The sequence below is a fragment of the Barbus barbus genome (genome assembly GCF_936440315.1).
Source record: "Barbus barbus genome assembly, chromosome: 19".
Lineage (NCBI taxonomy): Eukaryota > Metazoa > Chordata > Actinopteri > Cypriniformes > Cyprinidae > Barbus > Barbus barbus.
The window spans coordinates 12,872,872-12,892,160 of NC_136747.1; the positions used below are offsets into that span (position 1 = coordinate 12,872,872).

The window sequence follows — 19,289 nt, forward strand, 5'->3', positions numbered from 1 at the left end:
TATAAATAATAATAATAATAAAAAAAAAAATCTATGAACACCTCGCAATTAAACTAACTGCTACAGGGGTTAACATTACTGGGGGTACAGTACAGGTACAGTACAGAAAAATTAAAAGAAACAAAAGAGAAAGAACTGACAAAAGTAACAGATTTATTTACCCAGAATGGAAACGATCAATATTTATGTACAAATTCTTCTGTATATTAGACATTTTTAAAAATCTGCTAAACACCATTGAAGAAGATCTGGCAAAGAAGAAAATAAAAGTTGCAGGTTGTGAGAGTAAATCAAGGAGAGTAAATGATGGTGTCATTTCCATTTACAAGTGAACTTTTCCTTTAAGATTTACATCTGTAGACAAAAACCTGAAATCACTACAAACACACGCAGAATGCGCTTAAGAACATTTGGCAATGATATGGTATGTACTAACCCAGAGCAGAAAAATAGTCTTATGTACAGCGCTATGTATGTCTCATGGATTCAAATACATGAAACAAAGCAGAAGGTTAGAACGTGTAGCTCCATTGAGTCCAAGGATAATTAATTGGCTGAAGTCAACGCCACAGCCTGTAAACAAGCTCTTCGTGACACAAAGTAAAGTACATGCAAATTACCCAAACAGCCCTTTCTCTAATCAAAGTTGCTGACCGAGAACTCTGCTCTTTAGTATGGTTTGGAAAAGAATGTGTTTACTTAGGTTTAGGGAAAGGGGGCTAAAATCAATGGACCACAGCCACAGAGGGAAAAAGCTATGAGAAAACCACTCCTTGCCACTGAATATGGCGCAATCCGTTTTTACATGCAGATGGGAGAAGAATTAATGAAATGAAACAGCATCTGACAAATTAGCAGTTTCATAGCAAATCGACTATTTGCTTCAAATGAACATCATGGCAGAAAATAGCATTTTACACCACAAGGGCCTACTTTCAAATGGCACAAGGGTAAAAAGGGTTGTCAGTAGGCAAATGAATTATAAATCTAAGCACAGCCGTCTAATATTCCTCTTCCTGTTTTAACAATTTGCGGCCTGAAGATAAAAATATCACATTAAATAACACCATTCCCTGCTCTAAAGCTCATGAAAGATCATATGAACTGAAATGGCTCCAATCACGGAGAGCTTAATGATTATAAGCAATTTTTTAGTGACTGCCATGTTCGGTCTTTGAAGTAAAGCCAATAGTCAAGTCATGGACGAGGCATTCCAATTCGTTCCATGCAACCACCATTTTGTGGCTTCTGTGGGGTGGCAGAGGAATGCCGTTTTAATCCCTGTTGGACTCATGCCCCTTTTTTGGACAAGACAAGGGTTCTTTGGTCCTCTCGTCTGGCTTTGTAGATCTTTTCATACTGGGCATGTATCCATAGACACCCTGGAGCTCAACAAACCTACTATTGAGATGCAGACTAAGGAGCCTCCATGCTTAGACATAATATATCAAAGTAAAGCAGACTGCTGCATGTGTGCGCTAATCTATGGAGCAGATGTTAGGGTGACACCTCATTGAGGACAATGGCTACAAAACAGCATACCACATAACATTTTGAAGCAAAGCAGTGGATTTTCATGGAGAAGCGTTTGATTTCTACTGCATATATTGTGTTCCCTATCTGTCGGTCACTACGTGTTATGTCGTGACGACATTAGAGGATTCACTTGGGAGCCCCAATCACCTCTGATATTAAGAAAAACGCCAATGAATATTGGCTAGTGGATTTTGCATACCTGAGCCACTCCCCGTGCATACGGGTATAAATAGGTGACAGGTGCATCCAGGGGCGTCATGCACTCATTATTTTTGAGGGGGCACGAGTTGGGGGGAGGGGAGTTTGGTTGGGGTCGTCATGTGACACAGCTACAACAGCACTTATGTTTTATGTCTTTTTTCCTTTTTATTTGAAACATTCCTAAACGCATTAACTATATCATTAAATATCTTGATTCTACGCTAATCATGTCTCTGCTTGTCTCTCCGTTTCTGCCACGGGATTAACATCCCGTGGTAGCTAGGAATTACAAAACTTCAGTCTGGATCCAACCATTACATGATCTGAGATGACCGAACACCTGAGATGGAGGATCAGCGCCGGGAGATGACGTATGTGTCCCTGATCGTTTTCCAGACACCTGGATGAACGCCAGAGACAGATCCCCATTGAGGACCCCGCCACTTAGACAGCCATCGGAAAACACCACTGGAACCAGCTGAGCCCATTCAATCTGACTTGCTGCAGTTTGGAACTGAACTGCTGGTTTGTTTGGCCAGAGGAGAATTGGCCCCCCGACTGAGCCTGGTTTCTCCCAAGGTTTTTTCTCCATTCTGTCACCGATGGAGTTTTGGTTCCTTGCCGCTGTCGCCTCTGGCTTGCTTAGTTGGGGACGCTTCATTTCCAGCGATATCGTCGACCTGATTGCAAAGACACTATTTAAACTTATTGACACATTAGTTTCCTTTTTTGATATTGTGCAGTGCTTTGACACAATTTGCATTGTAAAAAGCGCTATATAAATAAAGGTGACTTGACTTGACTTGACTTGATTCTCACCTTTATAGATTATGTTAGTTGATCTAGTGGGCTATGGTCAAAGTTACCTAATAATATAATCTATTAACTATGTATAAAAAAACTGTCTGTTTACTTAATTAACAGATATGGGTGTCATGCCAACATATTTTAATATGACTGACTTTATATTTAATGTGAATTTAACATTGAAAGTTAATGTGAATAAAAACGTAAGTTAGGCTACATCATAACACTTTCATTGTAAAGAAAGAGAGCAAAGAACATTCAGCTACATTATCAAAGAACATTTTTACTGACAGTCTAGTGTTCAAGCACTGTCAAAAACTTCCATTAAAATCACTGAAGCTAATTACACTATGAAATGAATATCTTACTTACATATTCGTACACACATTTGCACTTTGTTGTTTCTGAGGAGAGAATTCGACAGAAAGAGGTATTCAGTCAACGAGCGAGTGAAGAAAACACCGGCATTGTAGTGATGACTCATCTGATCGCGTCTGATTGGTCATTGCATTCATAAGCTAAAGTAAAAAGTCAAAGTAAAGTCGTGACGTATTGTCTAGTATGGTGACCCATACTCGAAATTGGTGCTCTGCGTTTAACCCATCCAAGTGCACACACACAGCAGTGAGTAGTGAACAAATGCACACACACACACACACACACACACCGTGAACACACACCCGGAGCAGTGAGCATGCTGCAGCACCCGGGGAGCAATTGGGGGTTCGGTGCCTTGCTCAAGGGCACCTCAGTCGTGGTATTGAGGGTGGAGAGAGCGCTGGACATTCCCTCCCCCCACCTACAATTCCTGCCGGCCGGGGGCTCGAACTCGCAACCTTTCGATTACGAGTCCGACTCTCTAACCATTAGGCCACGACTTCCCCCTAGGAAGCTCAACAGCATTGTGTGTGATTGGTTATAATGATAATGCGCAGAGCTGTATAAAGTCTCTGCTCAGCGCCAGCCAGCGAACGCAGAATTGAATTTAGCAGCAGATGATAGACGCGGTGAATGTTCTAATCATGCCGGTGTGATTGTATCAAATATAGAAAATATTAATCTGCTATTTTTTGTCTTTTGGAAGCTGCATTCAAAATCCACTTGGCTCAAAAATCTGAGGGGGCACGTGCGCGTCGAGCCTCTCGTGGGAGCATGGCGCCCCCCGTGTTCCAGCTGGGCCTGATATCGTCCAAGGAGGAGATAAAGCGGCCCTGACACGGGCAACCCGGAGATGTAGGAAGCTGCTCGATCTCAGGAGATGGCGAGGACAGCGCTGCTCCTTCCCCCGAAGGAGGGCAGGGGGAGAATAATTTCATTCTGTTCCCACATTCTCAAAGAAGAGCAATTTCCTTTTCCTCTGGGTTCTCAGGCTTGTGAGCTGACAGTGTGCGGGGATGTGTCAGAACGCGACACCTTCTGTACCATCCATCTCTACTCCCCTCCGCTGCACCACCGTGGGTATGTCGATTGTCCGTTTGGTGCCACTCGCACGGAGCTTGGGGGCGTGGATTGCGCTGCCCAACACGTCCTGCTGGCTCATTTGCACAATCCGACTTGGCTATGCGATTCAGTTCGCCAGGCGACCTCCCAAGCTCAGCGGCGCTCTCGACACTTCGGTGGCAGTCCGAGATGCACTTGTCTTGTGCGAGGAGATTGCTGTCCTCCTGGCAAAGGATGCAATCGAGCTGGACCCTCCAGCCGAGATGAGGCAGGGGTTTTACAGCCCTTACTTCATCGTGCCCAAGAAAGGCGGTGGCCTTCGAACAATCCTGGATCTGCGAGTCTTGAATCGGGCCCTGCACAAGCTTCACAAGGGTTCTGGACAGGGCCTCGACTGCTTTGGCACATCAACTGCCTCGAGTGCTGGCAGTGCTACTAGCCTTGTAGCGGTCTTTTACATCAACCAGCAATGTTATCTACGATCACGTCGCATGCCACAACTCGCCCGCCATCTCCTCCTCTGGAGTCAGGCCTAGAGCAAGTTGCTGCACACCGTCCACATCCTGGGGGAAGCTTAATCGTGCAGCCGATGTGCTCTCACGACAGCTCACATTCCCCGGAAAATGGTGAATCCATTCCAACACGATCCAGCTGTTCTGGAGTCGATTCAGGGAAGCTCAGGTAAACCTGGTTGCCTTCCACGAGTCCTCCCATGGCCAGTTGTATGACTCCCTGACCGAGGCCCCCTCGGCATGGACGCACTGGCACACAGCTGGCCTTGGGCTTACGCAAGTTTGCACTTCCCCCAGTGAGCCTTCCCACACAAACACTGTGCAAGGTCAGTGAGGACGAGGAACAGGTCGTGCTGGTTACGCCGCTTGGCCTACCCGGACCTGGGTTTCAGAAGCTCCTCATGACAGCCACTCCTGGCGCATCCCTCTGAGCAAGGACCTTCTTTCTCAGGGGCCCGGCATCATGTGGCACCCGTGTCCAGATCTGGGAACCTCCATGTGTGGTTCCTGGATGAGATGCGGCAGACGTGAGTGTTTTCCACCGGCGGTGGAAAAACAGCAAGAAAGAATTTTGTCACAAGTATGTCAGGGCCTTAAGGTGGTCCTTTCAGAAAGGATATGATAGACATAGATGAAGTGTGTTATCAATAGAAAATGAGTTACCTGCTAATGTATAAACACTGCAAAATGTAATGAAACCTCAGGAATAGTAGGCTGATTTGTATGACGTGTGGAGCTAATGGAGCAGATAACTGCCTCTGTCTTTCAAGCAATAGGAATATAATGCAAAAATAATAGTGCTGGAATGTTCGGCTCTACAAGTGTGTGTTGTTACTGGGTTTGGAGGAGACTTTGAGGCCATGAATCAAGCAGATGAACCCCACTTGAAAAACTTGCCTGGTCTAGACAAGACTCCTCCATGCAGTTTTATCGTCTCTGCGAGAAAAATGTTTAAAAAATGGGAAAAAATTATGTTAGTGATACAGCATATTAGTGTTCCCTGAGGGAAAAAAAGCAATAAAGACTGCATTTTTAAGAATGGGGAAAGTATGAACTTTTCACACCCTCCTATGCACACTAAATCCCTAAATCTAGACAACGACATCCAACGCCTTCGCAAAACAGATAGGAAATAGACACAAAGGACAGACAAGAAAACAAACACAGTCTAACTCTTTCTTTGCTTTTCCAAAATCTTTTTCTCGTGCTGGGTGCCGTTTGCTGAATCGCAGGCTGCCTAATAAGGAGACTGTGGTTTCTGCTGGAATGTCTTAACTAGTGCTTAAAATGCTATTTTAATGATTTGTGTGAGAGTCTGTGATGGGAAAGTGAGAGAGAGGCAGGCGAGAGACTATTGTACTTGTGTCTGTGGGCACCATGGTTCAGGATCTATTTCCATGCTCAATGCCAAAATCACTCTCATCCCCCATATCTCCCCCAAAGATGAATAATTCACTATAAATGTACTCTAACAGCCTCATCGAGCTGCTTTGTTCACTAGTGCAGGGTTTGCAAACTTGTTAATGCCAAGGACCCCCAATATGATGATCTCATTAGGAACCCACTGCCTAAAATATAAAGGCAGCTATATATTTTTATATATAAAGACCCATTTATACTGCGCGAAAAAAAAATAAAATAATATATAGACGTGTTGTTTCTGAGGGAGAATATGCACTTTCTATTGAGTTAAGTTACTTTATGTTAGCTTTTATCTAGTTAAATAATAATAAAAAAACTGTTCCCACGCAGCTATTATAAAAACACACAATAGAAGTAGTTAGTAAGAGGAGATAAGGAAAAACTCCCTAGAAAGAGACAACATGAATAGATTTCTCCCTAAATAAACAAATAAATGATATGCTGTTAAAGTACACTTTGTATTTTTTTCTCATTTTGCATTTTTCATGGATTCCTCTTGAAGGCCTGTGGGTCCCAATCCCAAATGAAAGGTGGGAATCCACTGAGATCCACTTTGTTTGTAAATCAAACCACTCATTCCCAACTTCCTGTGTGTGTGAATTAAATTTGCCCGAGCCTCGTTTTGTCTCAACGACTGTAGTTATGTATGGAGTTTGTGGAAGGATGGCTTAAATTGCAGTATTTTTCAGAAACACATGGCTTTGTTTGGGTTACTGAACTACATTAGTATGGCCCTAAGAGGACACAAGACGGTCATTAATACTGCAGAGGAACATTTGCAGTCCAGTTGATGTTCGTTTTTATGCAGCAGTATTTCAGTTCGAAGGACAGCAGAGGTACTGTTTTGTCTGGTGGGATTCAAAACAATTTAGTCAGCAGTAAGGCACGTAACCAATTTTTGCTTGCTTCTTTTTCAGTGAATAATCTGATTGAGTTTTTGGAAGGGAATATGGATTTCATGAAGTGCATTTCATCCCTGTCAGGTCATTTCTGCAAACCTCCTACCTGTGAACGATAATGTTATACAGCTGCAAAAATAAAAATAACATAACATAAAAAAAAAAAAAAACTAATGCATGTTAAAAATATATACAATAAAACTAAATTTAACATACAGCAGACTGAGGAAAATACCAATACTTTGGTATTAGTTGTACATGTTGTACACTATGTATATATTGTATATTAAAAAGTGTAAATAAAAATAAAAATATATTGTTTAAGCCTCTGCTAAATGGTAAATGTAAATATGAGTTCTTCAACTTTGGTATATCACTGCAATACACAGAATGAGGCTAAATGAAAACATTCCCCTGCAGACTCATCTGGATACCATAAATACCTAATAGAGAGATTTATGCGATGACTCTGTGGGACGGTGTGACCAATGCAGCTATTTGCAAACAGAAACATTCCTAATTCAATTACTGTCAAACCCACACACTCATATGAGCTGACAAATGCATTGCCCAAGCATATGGTGGCACTCTATTCTGCAGAGCATGATGGGATGCAGGAAGTGTTGCTTAAGAACTGCCACACAATACCCTCCAGATTTAATATTCTCTTATTGAGTCTTGGCTGAATGTAAACGGATTAGCAGTTGCTACTTGGACTCGATAACGTGTCCATGATCCACAGTGTACTGGGACAACTCAGATTCTGCAGGTTTTCTTTCTCCAGATTCACCTGCATTCAGTTAAATCAGGTGGGTTAGTCCAGCAGGAGTCACTTTGTATTGTTTCAACTGGGCAATCAGATAGAAACCCCCATAGGGGGTCTTTTCAACGTTATAAGCCTATGGAGGCCGGATCATGTTCATAGAGGCTTGGGTTCCACTCAAACAAGCTTAATAGTTAGACTCTTTCTAGCTATGCCAGGAAAATAAATCTGTGACAGGGAAAACTATGTTTGGACCAAAGTAAATCATGCATTGTCTTTAGAGTTGGGTCTTCTTCAAAAAGGACAGTATTCAAGTGAGAGGACAGGACTGGAAGCGCCTGGTTTGGAAGATCTGTATTTCAGAGCAGGATAACAGGAACAACTCGGTCTTTGTCTTGTCATGGCTTTGTATTACAGGCTGCTTTGAACTCAAGACTCCCCTGGTTTAATTTCTCATCAATTCAACAAGGTTATGATGATGGCATTTGGATGTCAGGATTAGTTATCCAATCTAATTACCAAGTAAAGAGTCACACAATGCACAAAACAAAAAGGACATCTTATACTTGAACAAATGATTTTGGATATTCAGAAAGGTTTTTGAACTCAATTCAAGGAATCATTTATATTTATGTGTTTGTCAGAGAAGAAAATGGGCATCACAAGCTGAGGATGACCTTCATCTGAGCAGGCATGAGTTAGCGGCATTTCCAGACATGTGGCTCAGGCAGGAAGTTCAGAAGAAATCCTCTTGTTGTAATTATTTGGAACAGGCGGTCACTCACTTTACACAAACATTGGAAATGGAAAAAAATATGAGGTATGTATTGTAAAGCTGAATTGTCAGTTTTCAGTGTCCCATGATCCTTCAGAAGTCATTCTAATATGCTGTTTTAATGCTTGAGAAACATTTTTATTATCAATGTTGAAAACAGCTGTGCTGCTTAATATTTTTGTGGAAAGCATGATGCACTATTTTTTCAGGATTCTTTGATGAATAGAAGGTATAAAAGAACAGCATTTATTTGAAATCTTTTGTAACATTATGAGTGCTGTCACTTTTGAATCTCACAATAGCCTTTATTTATTTTTGTAGAAACAAATTTCTACAGGTATATGTTGACTATAGAAAGTCAAAATCTCTTGAATCAAATTATGATCAAACAGGAGCTTCCAAAAGGGACGTGAAAAAGGATGTGAATGAGGATGGGGTGTGTCTGTGAGAGAGACATACCCAAATCCTTTCCTTTCTACATTTTCAGCAGCTTTAGCCGGGGTAATGGGATACAGTGTACTTTTTACACGAAGGAAAGAAAGTGGGCCTTTGAGATTTAGACAAATAGCACACTGATCTTGATTGCACAACCGGTGCAAGGCACGGGACATTCTGAGACGAGACAAACAAATTGCAGGAAACAAAGGTTGCAGGTGGGACGGTCTCCTTAATCAGGCAAAAATCTCCAGCTAGAGGCGAAACTAGCGAGCCTGTACGTTTCTGTACAAACCTTTTAAAACCTCATGCTGATCAAAGCATTAAAGCCACTCCAGCTAAATTATTGCACAGGCATCAAACCACTTGAAGATGAATATCACGCAGTCTCATAACACATGGGAAAGTTTTTTTCCTTACACTTCTATAAAGCATAAAAAAAATACTGACCATGGGGCAGGAAGTGCTGGTGAGCCACACTTGGATCAGGTACGACAGTGTCACTTATTGGCAAGCCAGATTTAAAAAACGCTCTGGTTTGCATTAGCAAAGCAGCAAAAAAACAAGAGTTTTAATGGATAAATCTTAACGAAAGGAAAGAGAGAACAAGGACAGAGTGTTTAATCAGTTGTAAGTCTCATTAAACACAAAGTAATTAAATGAAAAAACTGAAAATAGCATAAAACTGATTGAAGCAATATCAGTCTTCAAATAAACAGCTCAGAAATTACATTTGGATGAGTTTAGATTTTCGTAAACTTTTAAAGGGATCGTTGGATGAACATAGTGACCAATTTATTTATAGTCAACATGTTCCATCTTTCTTCAGCAAGTGCTAGCATATGTGAAAGGTCAACCACGATGCACCAGGATCCAGTTCTCCATGCTAACATGAATCTCTTCCTTGCTGTGGTTAAGGGAGAACACAAGCGCTCTGTTGTGCTTGGGAGTTGGATGGTGCACGGCCCATTTGAGCGCTCTCATCTTTGGCCAGCTTGTCAAGCTCCTCCTTCATTCTGTCACACCAAACTGCCCGGAGATGCAGAAGTTTACTGGGCAACGGTAAAGCATGAGGCGGAGGGAAGGGGGAATTTAAAATGATAATTGTCAGCGTTTTGGATGCATATGAAAGTGGAACTTCTAGAACAGGATGCGGTAGGATAACATGAAATGAGACTTTACGGCTGTATGCTGATTGGCCAAACGCACACGAAACACCGGCTACCTGGCCTTTTTAAAAAGCCATGCAAACATATATTTTTACTCCACGAACATGGAAAACAGCGAACGGCATTTACCTGTTGTCTGCAGTGTTGTGTTCTTTTCTCAGCTTCGATGATATGTAACACTGCAAGTCGTCATCGAAATTTTGTCTCTTAGCCCAACTTTTTTTTTCTTTTGCAATTGCGTAAATTGTGTGTTTACATTCTCACGAAACCCACGACACACCACTAAAACATTTCTGATCACTGCGTGCTCCATTCACCGGTTGTTGACGTTTGTTAATGCCACGCAAAAAGATCGCTCTCAAGGATCGTTCTCAAGGAACTATCCTGCTGGCTAGTTCCAGAACTTAGTTCCTAGAACTATGCGGTGCGAAAGCCTGCTTATTTTAAAGATGCTAACATAAACTATATCAAATGAACTACCTGCACTGAAACTACCTGCACATCTCCACAAATCATTCCTAAAATAACAATGATCTGATGGAAGCTGGATGAAGATGAGTATGGGTAATGTTACTAATGTACTTCTGGAATAATCTTACTTAAAAGTGCAAGGGCAACAACTGGAACTGTTGTCGGTAGTGTTCTCAATTCCCCTAAGAAGTCGTCGGAGGAAAAACTGGGAACACATGTAAAGAAATATTATCCAAGACTTAAGCTGAAGCAAATAACCTCTAAAGCCCTATTCCCATCTCTGCTGTTGCAGACCATCCATCAACCCTTCCCTTAATGTGAGAAAAGAGGGTAAAAAATCTTGGCCTGGGAGGACAAAGACAAAGTTATAACTGGAGTTTTATTTTAAGGATTTGACCCAGAGAGTAACTGGCACTGTTCTGAGTCTTTCCTGTAGTCTTTGTTTGGCTCCCAGACACTGAACAAGAGACTAACGAGAAAGCCGGTCAAATCAACCAGCATCCAATTAAAAGAAATCAAGTCCCTCTGAACCTCAAAGCCCATCTTCTGATGTCCCATTACGATTCAGTTGGGTTCGCTTGTGCAGGTAGAACTGAACCAAACAAGGCTGTAAGTGCATCCACCTGGATTCAGCTCGTATTTTCATATTTTGTCAATAGCTTCAGTGTTTTCAAAGGTTTCCTTGGAAATGCACTGCAAGATTTAGGAAAATCTTGCATGGAAATAAAGATTTTATTCTGCAAAACACAAAGCAAAAATATTTTGTCTGCTAAATTAAAACATAGAAAACCAAAGAAATACTAAATGTCTTATTTGGTAAAACGCCATTATTTTGTGAAGTCTTCTGTGAAGCTTCTGGGATTTCTCCTTCCTTCCTTGTGTACAAATAATATTTTGAGTCACAGAATTTGACCAAAGGCATTTTGGTTTTCAGTGTGCCAAACCATGAACCACTGTTTCATCACAAACATCAAATAAACTGTAGTATGAGTAATGAGTCATAAAAAAGGGGGGTAAAAGTGAGGCTCAAACATAAATCTATAGGAAAAAAACAAAACAAAACAAAAAAAAGACAGAAAGAGCCAAAACACGCCTCATATCTTTCTTCTTAAGACTCTTTCCTCAGTGTTTTATTCTAATACTTCTAAGGTCCAGAAGAACCATGACAATCAATAGCTGGCGACCATTACACAAATAATACTGTTTCTGTTTACAATGTTGTCTGCAGTTAACTGTATCAACTAATATTCAGTATTGGTGTGAAAATGCCTTGACTGTCTCGCTCTCAGTCCTGTCTGGAAGCGTGATGCCGATAAGACAGCTTCAGATTGTGATTGTGGAGACGTTTGCAGGGTCTGAATGACAGAGGGGCTGCTGAAAGAGCTGATACTGTGCAAAAGGAAAAATAATAACAGCTGCTTGCCAAGCTTCCCCATTTCCTTCTATTGCCAACGGAACGGAAAAACTCATCCACGTCCAGTGCATTTTCAAGAGCCAGGGGAGAGCAAATGAGGGAATGCAGCAAAGAGGGGAATGTGAAAATGAAAGACTAGGAAGACAAGATAGATAGATAGAAAGACAGATAGCAACTTTATTGATCCCTGAAGGGAAATTTTGTAAAACTGCAAGTTTAGTGGGAAGCCAAAAGTATAACTTAAGTAACAAAGGTTGAGGGGAGAGATGCTAGTTATTTTTTTATTATTTTCTTTTTCATTGTGGAGAACAAACAAACACAACGCGTAGACTGCAAACTGGTTTAATTATATCTCGTTTTACAATAAAAATATCTGAACCTAGCTTAATATTGTTTTAACTTGCTTAGTTGTTTTTAAATTTATATATATATATATATTCTAATTTACAAGCACACACAAATAATATTAAAGTATATACTTAAAGTATATTCAAGAATTGTTTTTAGGGAGTTTATCTTGATAAAAAAAATATTGATTAAGAAATAGATTTCGTTTCAGCGCATTCACATAGTTGTATGTGATTTATGATATTTTAAGTCAGCCCTGATTCTAAGCCCAGATCTGTGCCGCATTCATCAGACTTAAATTAAAGCTGTTAATTTCCGCAAGCATGTGTTCATTTGTGTCCTACTGAGAATAACAAAACAGACACATCTGTTCAGGGCAGTACACCTTTCCACTCAATCAATCAAACAGTTGACATCTTCACACTCTAGCGCCCATAGAATAAACCCATTGGCCTTCACAGATAACCTCCACTTTCCTGGATGTGTTTGCACCTCTTTTCCTGTCCAGACCAATTCATGCACAACCTACTGGAATGAAGACTCATGCAACAGGATGTTTGATTGAGCGACCGGCGGCATTTTTCGCTAAGGTCTGAGATGTTCACACACTCCCTCACAAAGGCACGCACCCTCATCTAATCGGCGATGCAGGCTAAGCATGTTGCTGATTGCAGAGTCGGCTTATGCCAAAGTGCTGTTTCCGACAGCTTTGAGGGTAATTCCTCATTCGCTGTTTTTCTTTTGTCCGTCATACCTTAAGTGGAGAATGGGCGGAAGGAACGAACCCATCAAACAGACTGTGGGGAAAAGCACAGTCCCTCAAAGGAATGCGCCCCTTGCCTTGTAGCACCTTTGAACAGGACTGTTTTTCCTCTCTCTTGGTGAGCGAAAAACATCTAGAAACAAATGGTAATGGTGAGAGATGGGGGCGTGAGTTCCTGGAACGTAACACAGTCAGGCATATGCTTTTCCCGGAGCATGAGTGGTATTCTCCCTCATTTCCTGTTTGAAGTGAACACTAATAAAGGAGGTATGAAGGTTACCACACGGTTGATGAGAAGAACCTTTCTGCCAACATTAATGGGCTCAAAATAACAGGGTATGACATGGTCGTAGGCCAAACAAAGCGTAGAAAATTGATTACACTTTTCATGAAGTTTCAATAATGCATTAGGTATCATGAACTAACAATGTACTATAATACGTTAATGCTAATTTATACAGTGCAAAAAATCCTATTGATGAGTACTTTTTTGTTTTATTTTCCAGTAAAAATATCTAGAAATTCTTGAAACAAGATCAATTTAGGATTTATTTTCAGAGAATGTATCTATAATACAAGTGTATTTAGTTTTACTTCACTTACAGATATTTTACACATTTTAAGTAACAATGGTGCAAAATTTGCCAGTGCAGTATGATAAAATATACCTGTATTCAAGATAAAATGTATAAAATCAGGCCATAAAGGGACAATTCATTCATTCATTCATTCATTCATTCATTCAAAAAAAAATCACCATTTACTTACCTTCATGTTGTTATAAACCTGTATGACTTTCTTCTGTAGAACACAAAAGAAAATATTTTGAAAAAATGTTGCTAACCAAACAGTTCTGGCAGTTTTGTATGGACAATCATTTCTCAAAATATCTTTTTTTTTAAATGTTCTTTAGAATAAAAATCATACACGTTTGGAATGACATGAGTAAATTCTGACAAAATTTTTATTTCGGGGAGAAATATCGCTTTAATATTTCATGCAGTGTCAACAAATCAAGTAAATTAAGCTTGTTTCAAGAATTTTTAGATAATTTACGACCCCCCCCAAAAAAATCATTGAACATTGATACATTGAAGCTATCACTGATAAAATACAGAACCTTATTGAGGAGTGTTACCAATGGGTTAATGTACAATAAACATAAAAAACAAACAAACAAACAAAAACACTATTACTATTTAATAGAAAGAAAAGAGGCCTTTGTCATCTAAAATTTCTGAGATGCACACACAGCACCAGAGGCACAGACTGTGAGCCTGTGTGTGTTCCTAACATTCCCATGTAACAGGGTTTGTGGTTGCACAGTCAAGGTCAGAAACTCTGCCCTCTAGTGGGACTATATTAAAAAAAAGAAGAAGAAGATTCTCCATATGACAGTACCAGACAGTCCAAATACTTTATAATTTTGACACTCTTCTGTCCTAAATATACATTTATTCCTTCCCCTTTGGTGAGGGTTCGCTGGCCACAATACAAGACATCGCCTCTCATAAACCCAAAGTAAAAGTTCAACCTATTGGTGTGTCCAACATTTCCCATATGCTTCTCAGTCTGCATTGGGCCAGATTCTCTGTCTAGTCTCTCCCACTGATTGAGCATGTGTAATGGATTTTGTATCATTTTCCTCTGTTGCATGGTAAAAAAATTAAAACTCAAATGGGAATTGAATCTGCAGCAAGCCATTACAAGCTGAATGAAAAGAGACATCTATAATGGTTTGGATAAGCTTTGCTTCTTTTTATTTCTCAGATATGGCTTCTCCAGGGCACACATTTACATCCACCTTGAGATAAAGGAATCTAAAGCACAGGGAAATATGGATTTCAATGTCTGCGATGGACATTATAAACAAGATTCAGTGACTGAAAATTGCCCCAGAATTAACAAGACAGATGGTTGGACATGGACAAAGGCTTACTGACCAGCACAACCAATAAGCGTGCACCAATTATGAATGGTCCATATATTAAAGCCTCTGTCAGGTTGGTTGGAGTCATGTAATGTAATAAAGAAAGAAATGCATTTCATCAGGCCAAGCCTGGCAGAGCCAACCGACATCATAAAAAGCAGTCAGCAGAGTTATTGGGCAGAGTTATTGGGCCATCCCAAAGGTGGGCATCCATGGTTACAGCATTGCCTCGCCATTAAGGCTTTACACTGCCAAAGTATTTGCCTTTGTGTACTTTGCCCAAGCAGAGTGGTTAGCATGACCCTTTTAGCCCCTGCTGGTAGATCCCATAACTACATCATCTGAAAACACATCTTTATGAAAAACATTATGAAAGCAAAAATATATTCAAATATTTGTATTAACTGAAATAAAGTTAGAATAAAATATAATATTGTTTAAAAATCTAAAAATAAAAAACCTGTTGAACGAAAACTAGAAATATTGGGAAATAACTGAAATAAAATGATCAAGTTGAAATACTAAAAGCTAAAACAAAAAAATAAATAAATTAAAGCTAAACAGAAATGTTTAAAACAAAACTAATAAAAATCAGAAAAGCACATAAAAATACTAACACTTAAATGAAAATTGAAAATAAAAGCTAATTCTAAATATGATGAAATAGTATATATATATATATATATATATATATATATATTTACCCAGCTAAACTAATAACTAAAAAAACACAGCTGAATCATTCTTCAAAATATCTTCTTTTCTGTTTTCTGTTCCACAGAATCAAGGAAAAACATACAGGTTTGGAACAACATGTGGATGAGTAAATGACAGAATATAAATTTTTAGGTGAACTATCCCTTTAAAATCTTGAAATTGACTAGTCATGATGTCATTTTACTGCAGCTCCAGGAGAGATTACTCACATGATATTTACAGCTCAGGTGATTGGCTGAAAAATGATCCCATGTACAAAATGTCAGATTTCAAACTGAAAAATAAACTGTGAATGCAAAGACATAGCTTTCACCAGGTATAACAGATTTCCTTGGCTTTACCTAACTGAAATGTGCATATGGGGAGAAGGGTCAAAGTATGTGTGAGAAGGAGTGAGGTGTTTGGTGGATTGAGGCTATCACTTTAATTGCAGTCAGAAAGGTGGGACGCTGTCTGCTGCATCTCCTGATAACAGGACCAGATGAGACACATTCATCATAAAATCACATCATACTTCACAGCTGACTTTCCCGTCCTCTGAACTAACCACAGAAGACAGCATCCCATTTAGAAGCTTTGGACCATTTCCAAATGGAGGGATCAGAAGTGTGTGAGGATGATGGGCCCTCTATCTGTGGAGTGTCTTGGACACATTTTCTCTAACCTCTCTTTTCCACTCAGGGGTTCAGATCACGTCGGAGGCTTGTGTAATGTGGTAGCCCTAGCGGCACTGACGCACAGGTTCGCAGTCAGACCTCAACCGCTTCTCCTCCTGAAAGCCATCATGTTGAGGCGCCAAATGTTTTTAGAGTAGAGCATGTCGTCTTTTCCAGATTGGGTCTGTTTCAGTTCTGTAGAAGCTGGGCCCTGCTACTCAGACGAGAAAAAAGTATTATTGAATACTATTCCCCAGCGCTCTTGGTGAAGAATGTATTATGAAAGCACATTCCCTTCTCTCTCACAGTCCTCTCTCGCTCTCTGTCTGAAATTAAGACTGCTGCACGGAGCTCATGCCATGTGCAGTAGTTGATTATGTGTGGAAAAGCTCTTTTAGACCTTTTTTGACATATTATGACAAAACATCATGTACAAAACTTGCTGAGGTGAGAAGCTACAGCTGACAAAGATACATCAAAAGTTGAAAAAACGACACTGGATATTTCCATTCAAGTCAACATGAAATTCCTTTTTTGCGACATAATCTGACATATTTTTTAGATTATTTAAAGAGAAAAATTAAGGATTTTGTCCATTAAATACCGATTGGCTCCTAATAAATGGCCATTATTATTACTATTACTAATAATAAATGTGGTCCATTTTGCTTTAACCTCTGAAGTGAACTATAACTGAAAGATCAAAATGCAACACTTTAATAATAACATATAGGGTGCATTTTGTTTTCATGTCGACTTTAAAAGTGAAGATTTAACATCTGAAGTGAAATATATATACCTGACAGGTCAAAATGCAACAGTGCCATACAAATAATACTTATACTACTACTACTAAGAAACAGGGTTCAGTTTGGTTTCATGTTGACTTAAAAAAAAAAAAGATGAAAAGTTTTAATGCGATTTAAACCTCTGAAATGTCTGACAGGTCAAAGCACTTTCAGAACAACAAGAACATAAACAAGAACAACAACAATAATAATAATAACGCCCATTTTGGTTTCATGTTGACTTCACAAGAGACGATTTAATGTGACATTTTAACCTCTGAAGTGGACTATGACTGACAGGTCAAAATGAAATGCTTTCAGAAGCTGAAAAGTGGGCATGGACTTCAGAACACTGTGGGTGGAGTTACATTTAAGTGAGTGGCACTGTGCGCAACAGAGTGCAGACCAAACAGTCCCAGGTGTCAGTGAGAGCGAGACTGCCGCAGTTATATAACTCTCTCCCTCTCCAACTCCAAAACAGCTGTGAGACCTACCACACTACCTGAACCACACAACCTATACAGCCACAAGCACACACAAGCCACAAACGCACACAAGCAGCATCAGTATTAATACAATGGTAGCCACATGGCTCTGTTTAGAAAAATGTGCCACATATTTTGCAGAGATTAATGGGGGTAGAGCACTAAAACATTCTGTTAATCTGCCTTGTGTGTAGCAGTGCGCTGAGAATTATGTTGGTCTCATGATTGAGATGTGAACCCGACTGTTTTTCTTCCCTCTCTCTCTCTCTTTCCCTGTCTTGCATTTGGATTCAATTGCTGTGAAGCAACGGGATATGAAAAACATTTTCAGAGATGACATATGCCTGCACCCGGAGGGGAAGGAAAATGAAAGATTCAGATATGAACTTACCTCACCCTTCTGCTTCACAGCAATTACTCAGGCAGGTAACTTCTGCAGGTCAGGTGGCTTCTTTTCTGCGTTCCTTCTTCAGACAGTCATCTCTGGAGAAATAACTTGAGAAGATGTGACGGGATCCCAGCAGACAGGGAAGTCTCGGGAATGTTTTGGCACTTGGTCGCAGTCAAATATTGTTTACATACGCGCAGAAAGACCGGACACAACTCTAGAGAAAGTTCTGCTTCTCAGTGGCAGGTGCCAGTCTGCTTCTTATTCTTATTTCTGTCTCTGGTGAAAATTAAGTCCACGTGCTTGTCGCAGCAAAGGGGGAAAAAGTCCTTGTGGTGCTGTCTCCAGCCTGGATACAAGTAAATTTCAGACGCACCTTCTGAATCTCTGTGCACTCTCACAGGGTGGAAAGTAGGAGGGAGAGAGAAAGAAAGAGAGAGAGGGAGAGGGAGAATGTGAGAGGCAGGGTGCTCAACTTCACGAGGCAGTGGCTCTCCTGACTCCAGGCAAGAGGACCTTCTTACAGGGCTTTTAACTGGGGGCAAAGCACCTGGAAGCTCCCAGTCTCTTTTCTTGCAAGTATTTTTTTTCCAAACAGAGAGAGTGGATTGTTTCTCTGGTTCCCTCCATACAAAAAGGCAAGTGTCTGTGGCCGGGCAGAATAAGGAAGCAGTATAGAGGATGGGGTGGGGTAGGTGGAGTAAAGGGATGATTTGCACCCCTCCTCTTTTCCCGGTAACCATTTAAGCCCTTGTTTTCCCACCTCCTACATAAACATCTGCAAACAAATGCTTGCACTCATACAAACAGACAAATCTTTCCCAGAAAGCACCTTTTGGAAAATTCAGACTGTGCTGGCGCAGCTCACAGTGCATCGATTTCACCTCGGCGAAAGCATTCTTTCACAAAAGGGCTCAAATTTGCTGTCCCAAACGTTCCAGCACAAGATTATAAGCACGTATGCAGCAGCAAGTACAGTGGAAGTCTGTTTTTGTGTAATCTTGCCAGACTCTCAGCCAATTAAACCAATCAGTTTTATAAAATAAGATTAAATTTCTTGGCTGACTGATCTAGACGGTGAACCACTTAGCAACAGTTCTCAAGTGGAACCTTTCCCGGATGAATTGCTATGATAATATGTACAAATGTTTAATTCAGAATGTGTAAAGCAGCGTTTTGAGTATACAATCGGAGATTGAGATTAACAAAGTTAATGGCCCCTATTACCCGATTCGAATTCTCCAGGAATAAAAATCCCTCGATTATCTTGCATAATTGTGCGAAGAGTGTGTAAGAACAAGCACTGTTACAGAATCTCTAATCTAGACCTAAATTAACCATCATCGCGGTGCTCTGCTCCTCATCTGATA

The 19,289-nt window shown here is 40.3% G+C and overlaps 1 protein-coding gene across 2 annotated transcripts in view; it reads right to left on the bottom strand.

The window, feature by feature from the left end:
- LOC306885025 (uncharacterized protein) overlaps nucleotides 1–18,569 on the bottom strand; it is a 52,339-nt gene extending 33,770 nt beyond the window's left edge. Inside the window, exon 1 of one of the 2 annotated variants that reach the window (XM_079441335.1) lies at nucleotides 17,923–18,569. The gene's annotated coding sequence lies outside the window, so the exon portion shown is untranslated. The remainder of the gene's footprint in view (nucleotides 1–17,922) is intronic. The other variant, XM_079441336.1, reaches the window with a different exon arrangement.
- Nucleotides 18,570–19,289: the final 720 nt, after the last annotated feature.